Source organism: Lycium barbarum, chromosome 4 (assembly GCF_019175385.1).
Source record: "Lycium barbarum isolate Lr01 chromosome 4, ASM1917538v2, whole genome shotgun sequence".
NCBI classification, from domain to species: domain Eukaryota; kingdom Viridiplantae; phylum Streptophyta; class Magnoliopsida; order Solanales; family Solanaceae; genus Lycium; species Lycium barbarum.
In genome coordinates, this window is record NC_083340.1 from 24,111,178 (window position 1) to 24,123,388 (window position 12,211).

Below are 12,211 nucleotides of genomic sequence, written 5' to 3' on the forward strand. Positions count from 1 at the left end.
GCACGCCACACTTATAAACAAGATGCTGCAGGGCATTTAGGAACCATTGACCTTTTTTTCTTATATTAGATCGTGCCATAGAGCTAAATCATAGGATATGATGTCCCTAATCCTGATCCAAATGTTTTGATCATGGATAAGTAGTTGGTTATGCCGCTTCGAGGAAATTGCTGAGAATTGAAGTTGTTCATTCAAACGGTATGTTTCCTGTTTTATTAATATGAATAGATGTTGATATAAGAACTTGAGCAAGATATTATGGGTATTTGTGATTGCTCTGTGGAGCATTGACTGTGTTTTCTGGGCTATATGTAGGAATGAGGTAGTAAGAATTATAAAGGAAACTCTGCCAAAAATTTTACAAATTGAATTGTTTGTATGTTTATAAAGAAAGAGTAAAGGAAAAATGTGACCATCAGCCGTTGGTAAGTCATGATTGAAGGGATAACTACGAGACGTTTTCAAATTTTTAGAATGATCTTAGTTTAATTTAAAGGAGAAACCCTAGAGGGAAAAATGATTAGTAATTAAAGAAAGTGGAATGAGTTGCATCCGAGATTTCAGAGGATTGAGACCTATTGAAAACATAAAGAGAGTTGACATTAGGAACTTGAAGATTTTTAGCAAGAAGAAAGGGCTTCTTGTATTTCTGAATGAATATACAATCCATAAGAATGGGTACTTATACATGAGTTCTAAGACTAAATAAGGAAAGACAATATTACACAATCAATTCCTAATCATTTACATCAATACAATATATTCCTAAAATTAAGCTATCAATCTTAATCATCAATATCAAATCAACATCTCAATCTTAATCATTAATACCAAATCAACACTCCCCCTCAAGTTGGTGGAAAGATGTCGCACATGCCCAACTTGCAAACTAGTGTATGAAATGTTCGTTTGTTGAGACCTTTAGTAAACACATCAGCTAGTTGTTTTTCTGATGACACGTGGAATAAACTCAAGACAACACCCATGACTTTTTCTTTGATGAAGTGTCGATCAATTTCAACATGCTTTGTTCGGTCATGCTGGACTGGATTTCGAGCTATACTAATTGCAGCATTGTTGTCACAATACAAGGAAAGTTTCCTTTTTTCAGAAAATCTCAATTCTTCTAGTAACTTTTGTAACCACAAATATTCGCAAACACCCTGGGCCATAGCTTTATATTCTGCCTCCGCACTTGATCTAGCAACTACACTTTGCTTCTTGCTTCTCCAAGTGACAAAGTTTCCTCCTACGAGTGTACAGTAACCGGATGTAGACCTTCTGTCATCTAAAGATCCAGCCCAATCTGCATCGGTAAAGGCTTCTATTTGGAGGTGACCATGTCTGGAGTAAAGTAGACCTTTTCCTGGAGCAGACTTCAGATATCGCAAAATATGAAAAACAGCTTGCATATGAGGATCTCGAGGATCATGCATAAACTGACTCACTAGACTGACTGAATAGGCTATGTCTGGTCTAGTGTGAGAGAGATAAATGAGTCTTCCAACCAGCCTCTGATATCTCTTTTTATCAACTGACTTTCCAACTCCGCTTTGTAGTTTGTGATTGCTTTCAATGGGTGATTCTGCTGGTTTGCAACCTGTCATACCTGTTTCTCTCAAGAGATCCAGAATATACCTTCTTTGAGAAATAAAGATCCCTCTTTTTGATCTAGAAACTTCAATTTCCAAGAAGTACTGCAATTTTCCTAGATCCTTGATCTCAAATTCCTATGCCAACAACTTCTTCAATCGGGTCATCTCCTCTTTGTCTTCTCCTGTCATTACTATGTCATCAACATAAACTATAAGAAGAGTGAGTTTACCCTTTAAATGTCGTATAAAGAGGGTGTGATCCGCATTTATTTGTTGGTAACCAAAGGAGATCATTGCTTTATAGAATCTGTCAAACCAAGCTCTAGGAGATTGCTTCAATCCGTACAAGGTTTTCTTCAGTCTGCATACCTTTCCTTGACTTTGTTCAGTACCAAAACCAGGAGGAATCTCCATGTACACCTCTTCTTCTAAGTCTCCATGAAGAAATGCATTCTTCACATCAAACTGTTGCAAGTCCCAGTCAAGATTAGCTGCACAAGATAGAAGAATTCTAATAGTATTCATTTTTGCAACAGGAGCAAATGTCTCTTGATAATCCACTCCAAAAGTCTAAGTGAATCCTTTAGCCACCAATCTTGCTTTGAATCTTTCAATGGAACCATCAGCTTTATGTTTTACAGTGAAGACCCATTTGCGACCAACCAACTTCTTGTCTGATAGTGATGCGACAAGTTCCCAAGTCTCATTCTTTGATAAGGCCTTCATTTCTTCCATCATAGCTTGCTTCCACTTAGAATCTGCAAAAGCTTCCCTCCAATTCTAGGGAATAGACACAGAAGAAATAGACAAGGCAAAGGCTCTATATAAGGGCGATAAAGAATTATAGGAAACAAAGTTAGATAAAGGGTGTTTAGTGCAAGATATGACTCCTTTCCTGTGAGCAATAGGCAAATCTAACTCATTAGGAAGTATAGATAACTCACCAGAAGAAGAAGGTTCGGCTTCGTCAGGTTGCATGATGGCTTCTTCTGCTCTATTTCTCCTTAAGTAAGTTATCAAATCAGGCCTATCCAAACGCCCAACAGTCTCTGTTGACTCCCAATTTTGTCCCTCCTTTATTTAATTTTATTCACTCGGGCGTCTAAATTTATTGACGAGCTAAATACTTTATTTCCACTACTACTAATATCATTACTTTTATTTTTGACATTACAAGTATCACTTTCCTACAAATTTCAGATGATTCGTCATCATTTCATTTTTTCGGGTTTGGACTCGTTAAATTAATTACAAGACAACACTTTGCAAAATATTTATTTTTACATATTAATTATTTATCGTCTTTACATAACATATATTATACCAGTTATTAATTTGGAAGCCCAAAATAATTAAATAGCGGAGGAAGGATCAACAATTTTCAGCCAAATTAATGGCCCAAAATACCAATGCAATATTATTTCCCTACCCAATTAAACAACCCACATTTTAATACCCAACCCATATCTTCAACCCAACTAAAATACCCAAACGGCCCAGCCCATTTTCTATCCTAACGGACCAGCCCACACAAAATGGATCCGGTCCGACCCAAATCTTAAATCCCTAATCCCTCTTTCTTTTCCCTCATTTCCTCCGCTCCCTTTCTCCTTCTCTCTCTCCCTCACACCACCTCCATACTCCCCTGTTCCCCACCTTCTCCGCCACCTGCCACTTCCACCACACCTGCTCCACTTACCCCTGTCCCCCCACACTTCGTTCTGCCATCTCCGCCATCACTGCTCCTCACGTTCTCCCCACTTCACCCGACATCGCGCCTCTCACGCCTCTGTCCATCTTGTCCCCCACGCCTATTTCTCCCACGCTCCTCTTTCTCTTCCTTTCTTAAAACCTTGACCACAACCCTATAAAGGAGGGGAGATGATTTATTTTTAGGGGGGGTGAATTCAGGGATATTTGGAGGGATATTCAGTTGTCTTTGGGGGATTGGGACTCAGGTTTTTCAGAGAAAAAGGAAACAAAACAAATCGAGAAGAACCCGGAAATCAAATAAAAAAAAGGGGATTGAACACGATTTTAAGAATTTCTGGGCTGGGAATTCTGTTTTTTTTTAGCCACTTAGGTTCCTCTGAAACCATTAATATTCTTAAGCCTTAACACTTTGGGGTGGCGATTCAAAATAGCAAACCATATTTATGCTCTTTTTCTCCCCCTGCTACTAAATTTCGATTCCAAGCATAGACGAGTTGAGGTTCGCTCGTGTTCGAGTCTATTCATAACGAGAGTGTAGATTCGACGACTTCGACGCCTCAGTTCATTGCGCACAAAACAGGTGAACCTCGATACATTTATCACTTCTAGTCTTTAATTTCTGCTTTTAGTTAAATTTTAGCTGATTCTGCTATTTAGTAGTTATGTAGTTTTCTGGGTCGTTGTATTATTTCTTCGATGTTTGGGTGCTGTTAGGATAGATATTAACTGCTAAATGAATTTGAAAGTTATACTGTAATTCGGATGCTTAGACTGAAATTCCAGGACTTAGAACTTATTTAAAATCGAATATACATAGGATATACAGTGGGATGCCAAGGTAAGAAAGAGAATATACATTCGATATACATCTGATATACACCTGATATACACACCCCCGTGTGTATATCTTAGGTATATTATTTATATGATTAGAACAGGCCAGCATTGTCTCTTTTTTACTCTATATTGTTTAAATACTATACCCTGTCATGAACGTAATCCATTTAGATTTAAATACGATAAAATGATTATACAATATGTTGGTATTGGCTGCTGAATTCTGTTTGGTTCTAAATCCGAATTCTGTGTTTAGCTCCCTTAACAAGTTGTGTATTAAACCTTGTTCCATTTCTAGTTGGTTAGGTTCAGTTCAGTACCTTAGTAGTATTATGCATGCTACTGTTTTCTTCCAGTTAATTTAATCTTGATTGGGCAGTTAATGATATCTATCTGTGCCTATCTTAATTTGGTTTAATTTTTCAGCTTGATGCATGATAGTATCTCTGGGTTTAAGTTTCAGTTTGGTCTATCTGAAGCTATGATTGTATAAAGTTTAGACCTCTGAGTTGAGAATGATATTTGATCCAGACTGTTTGCATGTTCTTTAAGAGTGTTGTTTAAACTATGTGGCTGATGTTGTTAATTAGATGTTGGTTTTAATGTCTAAACATCTCAGAATATGTTCCTTTAAATGGGTAAAAGTATTCAAAGTTAATTCTGCCCCTTTTAAGTTTATTCTACACTTTGTCGAGATTAATTAGTGAACACTTGAAATTCTGCTATGTGATTGGAATATGAACATTCCCCTGTTGGTGTGTGAATTTTATCTCCTCCCTAAGCAAATATGGCTAAAGCATTTTCACATCTTTCCTTTTCCCTTTAGGATTAAACTCAAAAGTTAAAAAACTGGTTCCATACATAGCTACTTGCCTCATGTCAATCACATTCGAAGCCTGTTATTCTGTTTGTCTTTTTGTGGTGGTTCCTTAATTTGGCAAAAATTTGTTAAGTCTTGCATAGGGATGAGAATAGGTAGTGCTCCTCTAAGGTTTAAATGGCATGACAGGGAGTCTTTAAATTTCCCCAATGAGTAGTAGTACATGGTAATCCTGTTGTGCTGTTTGGCTCAGCCCCTTTGACAATTGATTGTTGGTCCATTCTATGTATGCTTGTCATTTGCAAACATCTTCAAAAGAACTAAAATTTTGCACTCATTTGTTGATCTACTTAATATCCATTTTGCTGCAGAGCCATCATAGTATCATAGGTTATTTCTTTTGGTGTTGTCTCCCTAAATCTTACTATGACCTATCATTCATTCATCTGATCAGATAGCAGAAATCCCACCTGACCCTTCTGATGAGCTGTAACTGAGTCATTCACAATTATACTTGCCTTATTCATTCCTCCAAATGCTGCCCAGTGACCTCTCTGTTTCAATCAAATCATCAGTGCATTGTGAATGTTTGGAATTTGGAGCATATACAATGTGGCGAACCAGTCTCTGTGTTTGACTCTGTTAGCCTATCCTTACGTTTGTCGAATACATCCATTTAAAAACATGGACACCCCTGTTGAATGTTGCTGTTTTGTTGTGAATCGGTGTTGAGTTATTAGCCCAGCCTGCTTTCCGTGTAGACTGAAGCCATTACAAAGCGAATGTGTCTTGAAAGTTTTAAAAATGTCAAGTATGTTTTATGCAATATTGGTTATGTGAAAGAATGTCGCTTGAGTTTCTTGCGCTGTACTACGGATTAAACATATAGTTTCCACAATACATATAAATTACACCTCTTCTCTGTATGGGTGATTAGTCCGAATGTTTGTTTGGATATTGAGTAGTTCGAATTAATTCCCGTCATTAAGCTAATTGTTATATTCTGTCCAAACTGAGATGCATGTTTGAAATTAAAAACCAACTGCATTGCTGGGATAATCCTTAGCCATATTGCTACTTTATTTAAAGTTCCAAATTTATTAGTTTGGCTTATTGCTTATATACGTTTACCTTATTTGTGGATCATATACTAATCCTTTTCCTTCATTTTTTGTCTCTGCATGAACATCGCATACGAGTCCAAAGAGACTCGCCTCCTTCCGCACTTGGCGTTGGGCTAAAGCCCAACATAACTCCTCTCGAGTCAGCCATATATAGTAGCAGCCAAACAAGGAAATAAAAAATATGGGCCTAGGCCCAATAAGCGTGAAGAACTCAGCAGTTGAAGCCATAATAAATGGGCCAAGCTCACTTACTCTTCTACTCTCTTCCTTATTTTTTATGGTTGTATATTTTTCTTTACTTTATATGACTAGCACCTTACTTTATTAACTTAGATAAATTCTAGTATATTAAGGGTTGTAGTTTAATAATGGGTAGTTAATTCCACAAATTTATATTCACTTCTAGTTATGTTCTAAACTATTAATGATATCTATAACATTTATTTGAGTAACTGATTTTCAAAATAGCATGACTACATCTTTCGGCTAAGGGAATAATAACTTATGCTTATCATTTTAGAAATTTAAAACATAACAAATCTTACACTAATGTTAATTCATTCTATGAAATAAAAGCCAATTAGTTTTTAACGGATAGCTTTTTACTTCAATTCTTTTCCAACACTTGAAACACATATTTTGTTGAAACAACCTTAGTGTAACGTATACATTTAAACTATTAGTCTTTATATGAAACCTTAAAAAATTATTTAACATTAATCTTACGATAACTCTTTTAATTTGTGAGTCGGCATAGCTCACTTTTCTCCAAATATATATAAACATCACATATTCCGTTTCTTTTGGTTATTTTTAACTAAACTCTTTACACAAATTATTGTGTTTTCTACAAGTATTGTTTTAAACAACACTATTATACTTTTCGTTTTAAATTTTAACAACATTTATAAGTCGTATTTCAAAATAGCATTAAAAGTACTCTTTTATACAAATTATTATTATTTTACAAGTTCTATTTTAAATAGCATTCTTACATATTTATCTATAACTTTAGCCATACTTACAAAATTACTTTCCTTTTTCTATAATACTATATTTACATTTAGCCTGATTAATTTTAAGTCCGGTCGGTCAATCATTGTTAATGAGTCTTAAAGGATGCCTAATACCTTCCCTTTAGACTAATTGAACCCTTACCTAGAATCTTAAGTTTCGCAGACTTTAAACAGAGCTAACTTTAGAAAATAACTTTAATAAATTTTAGGTGTCCTAATTCACCATAAATAATTAGGTGGCGACTCCTTAACATAACACAAACAAAAAAACAGGAATCTCCAATATGTTGTACTCTACTTTAACCTTCCGGTTAAAATGGGGGGTGACAGCTTGGCGACTCCGCTGGGGATTCACTTAGGTTCTAACCATAACAGACTTAGATTTAATTAGGCTTTGTGTGCTAGCTTAATTACTTTATTTGCTTAAACTATTTCTACATGCTATAAACTGATTACCTGCTATTGATCGTTTGAGTGATATAAACTGTTTATATGTTACTGCTTTGATAAATTGTCATTCCGTTCATATTTCTTCCACTTCTGGAAACTCACACTATCACACGTACACGCGAGGTGTGTTTTGCGCACCCGCAAATTTCTTTCGTAGAATCCAAATTTTAGGAGAGTTGGCGTATGCGCGGGGTGCTCGAATAACGGGGACCGCGTAGCCTTCTCACTCGAGTAGTCCGCTCGGGAACCTTGCGTCTAGTAAACCCACTCCTAGTCAACCTAGGATAGAGCTAAACCAACACCTTTTATTAAGAGCATACATTTCATATCCTAGGAGGTTTAATACCCTTGGTGTATTAAATCCATTAGATGACTTTACCCAAACGTCCAAGCGGGTTCACGACCCCGAGTGACACCAATCACACTCTATGTGCATGTTTGAAGGATAATCGTGCCTAAATATTGACTATTTGCTCTAATTAATTAAACTTTAGGAAGGAGGGGATGACTAACGTTTCTATGACAGGTATGGATTTACATTGGAGTACAACAAATGACGAAGATCAAGGACATAAAAAAACGGAGCTAGAAGTTAGACATAGGGAATTGTATTTACTTTACTCAGATTAGGAAACACTTCATGTTGTATTCATTTGATATGTAATAAATGTTACACAATTTTTTGTACTTTATTTTGGGGAAATAGAATCTGTTTAATTAATCAAAGCAACAGGATGACATATTATGGCATGCTTTACCCTTCAAACAACGTTAGGCCCACCTCTGGCACAAAGAGGTCAAATGCATATTAGGACGCGTTATTATCTTTTAATATAATCGTTTACATCTGTTTGACAATTTGTTTGACTCTGTTTGATGAATTATTTGCTACATGCCTTACTCGACTTTGCGTGACCATGACTTTACCTAGATATGTCCATGAAATTAACATCGTTTATACTGTATGTGTATTTTATCTTATTCCCAAACAGAGAGTTGATTCGTGTTGACACTCGATGGCCGACCATCCTTACATCACGAGGTCAAAGACGTCATCGTTACCTGAACGTAGTTGGGTTGTCCAAGGAAATGAAATTACTATGTATGATCCGGCCACATCTATTCCAACTGGTGTAGAAAACATCGTGACCTCTATCGATCCGCCGAGACTTCCGAACACGGAATTACTATTCAACGGGATGAACATATCGCCCGCCTGACTCAAGAAATTGAGAATCTACGTGGAGAACTAAATCGGGTTAAGGACTTGACCAATTTATCCATCACACTCCAAAATTCACCTTCTGAACCTAGCAATACTGCACTAGAACCACCTCGTTTCCCATCACTCGAATCCCCAGTTCCTGAGCATTTTCCTCCCCAAAACAATGCATCTACCAACAACAACTTACCTCCAATCACCCCCGCAAATCCACCAAATCCGTCATCCGCCTATACTCCTCCACAAAGTCAACCACCCACTTACACTAACTATACTCCTCCACAATGTCAACCACCCACTTACACTAACTATACTCCTCCACAAAATCAACCACCCACCTACACTACCTACGCTACTCATAATCCACCACCCGTCAACCCACCAAGTCAATCGCTAGTTCACACTCCCTATGTTCCTTTACCCACCAACACTAATCCACTACCCACAACCACTCCTCTAAACACACCAAATCAACCACCTACAAACACCACTTATAACACACCACCTCCGGTCCAAAACACCCCCATCGCCCAAACTTATCCAACCCAGCATATGCACGGGGCACACTTTGTCACCCCAAATGCACAATATGTTCCTCCGGTATATGCCACAGAAACACAAGCCTTTACCAACCCAGTAACGGTCAGGTTCCAACCCGAGGTGGATCAATACGAAGAAATGGAAAAGGATGCAAAGGCAGGGGTAGATAACATATTGCTAAAAGAGATCCACAGTCTCAAAGAAGCAATGAGAAACCTTCAAGTTGCTAGGGGAACTAAGAGTGTGGAATACGAAGATCTTTGTGTTCAACCTGACGTCGATTTACCCGTAGGCTACAAACCGCCGAAATTTGACACATTCAATGGAACAGGAGACCCTCATACACACTTAAGGGCTTATTGTGACAAATTGGTTGGAGTGGGCAGAGACCAGAACATAAGGATGAAGCTCTTCATAAGAAGCTTATCTGGGGAAGCACTTACTTGGTATACACAACAGGACGTCCGTAAATGGCATGGTTGGAGTGACATGGCGCAAGACTTTATGGACAGATTCAGTTTCAATACCAATATCACGCCGGATAGAGTCTACATGACTAAGTTGACTAAGAAAGTAGTTGAGACATTCCGCGAGTACGCGTTACGTTGGAGATCAGAAGCAGCCAGGGTTCAACCTCCGATGAATGATAGAGAAATGACTGCTACCTTCATTGAATGCCAGACTGGCATATTTTACGAGAAAATGATAGGTATGATGGGACAAAAATTCACAGAAGTTGTCCGAATGGGAGAAGCCTTAGAAGAAGGAATCAAATCGGGGAAAATTCAGGATCTTATTGCTTTACAAGCAATAAACAAAGCTATTCAGTCTGGTTCTATCAACGGGGTTAAAAAGAAGAAAGAAGATGTCGCTACAGTCATGAACGCCGGAGGGCATGAGCCGACCCAAGCCATTCCATACTTTGACCACCCACAACAACCTTTCTACCCTTACCACTATCCTGAACCCTACCAAGCTCCACTATCTCCTTACCCTGTCTACAACACCTAAGCTAACTACTACCAACCCCGAGCACCTCCACATCAAAATCCATGTCCGTATAAACCCAACCAAGCTCCAGCTTACCAAAATCGACCATATACTATACCTAGAGCCCGTCCAAACCCTGACATCAAAAACACCCGTAATTACACTCAGATCGCTGAACCCTTGGCTCAATTGTTCGAAAGAATGAAAGCGGCAGGCATAATACAACCGATTGAGGGAAAAATTCCCGAGTCTATCCCGAAATAGTTTGATGGTTCCAAACGCTGTGCATACCACTCTGGAGTTGTTGGGCACGCCACTGAAGATTGCTATGGGCTTAAAAACAAAATCAAATCCCTGATTAAGGAAGGAGTAATCCAGCTCGCTGAAGCTAAGCCCAATGTGGTCAACAATCCTTTGCCTGCTCACGGAGATGCCAAGATTTGAAGGAGTCCAGTTCGGAAAGGGACATGTCATCAACTTTTGTCGTTCCCGTGAACAATCCAAAGACAAACACACATGAAGATTACTGCTACAACTACTCACAACATCGAGACACCTACCACACGAGGTGCCGAACCAGGGGAGACTCTGAAGAATTGGACTTGTACTCCGTCCCCGATTCGCCGAGAGTCTTGGTAGCATGAACATGTAGTGAACTTGTTTTCTTTTATTGATGATTGAACCGTATCCAAAATTTCGTTTGTTTTGCTTCATCTTGTGGAAGCTTGAATTGCAAAAACTATGAATGCATTTCTGATTCTCCTTAATCATCTATTTTCTACTTTATGTATCAAAACTGTCAACTCTACGATTGTGACATAAAATGAACGAATAGACAACATACATCCCGGGAGAGTAACAACAAAACTAGGGGACAAGACAAGATTCCACTCCAGAAATTGAAATAGCCGATAGGTGACAGCCTAAGCCTGAAAGCTAGCAATCCGAGAAGAGATCAAAGAACAACATTAGGTAAGACAACCTAGCTTGCAATCTTTACTTTATACCTGCGAACTACGCTTGACCTGATTCCTCGGTGGATACGTAGGCAGCCCACATAGGGACTCGGTCATACTAGGTTAGAATTTTTCCCATTTGCATGCGTGCGAACTACGCTTGACTTGATTTCTCGGTGGATACGTAGGCAGCCCACATAGGGACTCGGTCATACTAGGTTAGAATTTTTCCCATTTGCATGCGTGCGAACTACGCTTGACCTGATTCCTCGGTGGATACGTAGGCAGCCCACATAGGGACTCGGTCATACTAGGTTAGAATTTTTCCCATTTGCATGCGTACGAACTACGCTGACCTGATTCCCATGGGGGATACGTAGGCAGCCCACGTAGGGTTCGGTTGCATTTAGAACAAAAAGTCCAAAATACCTTATGCATACGAACTACGTTCTAACCTGATTCTCATGGTGAGATACGTAGGCAGCCCACATAGGGTTCGGTTGCGCTATAACAGAAAATCTAAAAAATTATTACACAAAGAAAACCACACAGGGCTTGATTCCCTTGGCAGGATTCGTAGACTATCAACATACAGATCCGTCGCACTTAGATAAAAATCCAATAAACCTTTTACCGTTTATATAACAGAACTACGCTGACCTGATTCCCTTGGTGGGATACGTAGGCAATCCACATCGGGTTCGGTCCCTTTATTAGAAAACTTCAGACCATTTTATGTTTCACGAACTACGTTCTGACCTAATTCCTTGGCGGATACGTAGGCAACCTATACAAGGTTCGGTCACACCATAGCATAGGTTTAGTATACCCTTCAGAATCAAAACTAGGGCATATTTTGAAAGATTAGACAAGAGAAGAGTTGGACATCGATAAGATTAAGGTCACCAGACAGGAAGTATTTTAGACAAATGACTTTTCAATTGTTTC

At 38.5% G+C, this 12,211-nt stretch overlaps 1 pseudogene; it reads left to right on the forward strand.

Annotated features, from left to right (window-relative positions):
• Positions 1-12,211, forward strand: part of LOC132637297 (mitogen-activated protein kinase kinase kinase 20-like) — a 59,772-nt pseudogene that overhangs the window by 31,025 nt on the left and 16,536 nt on the right.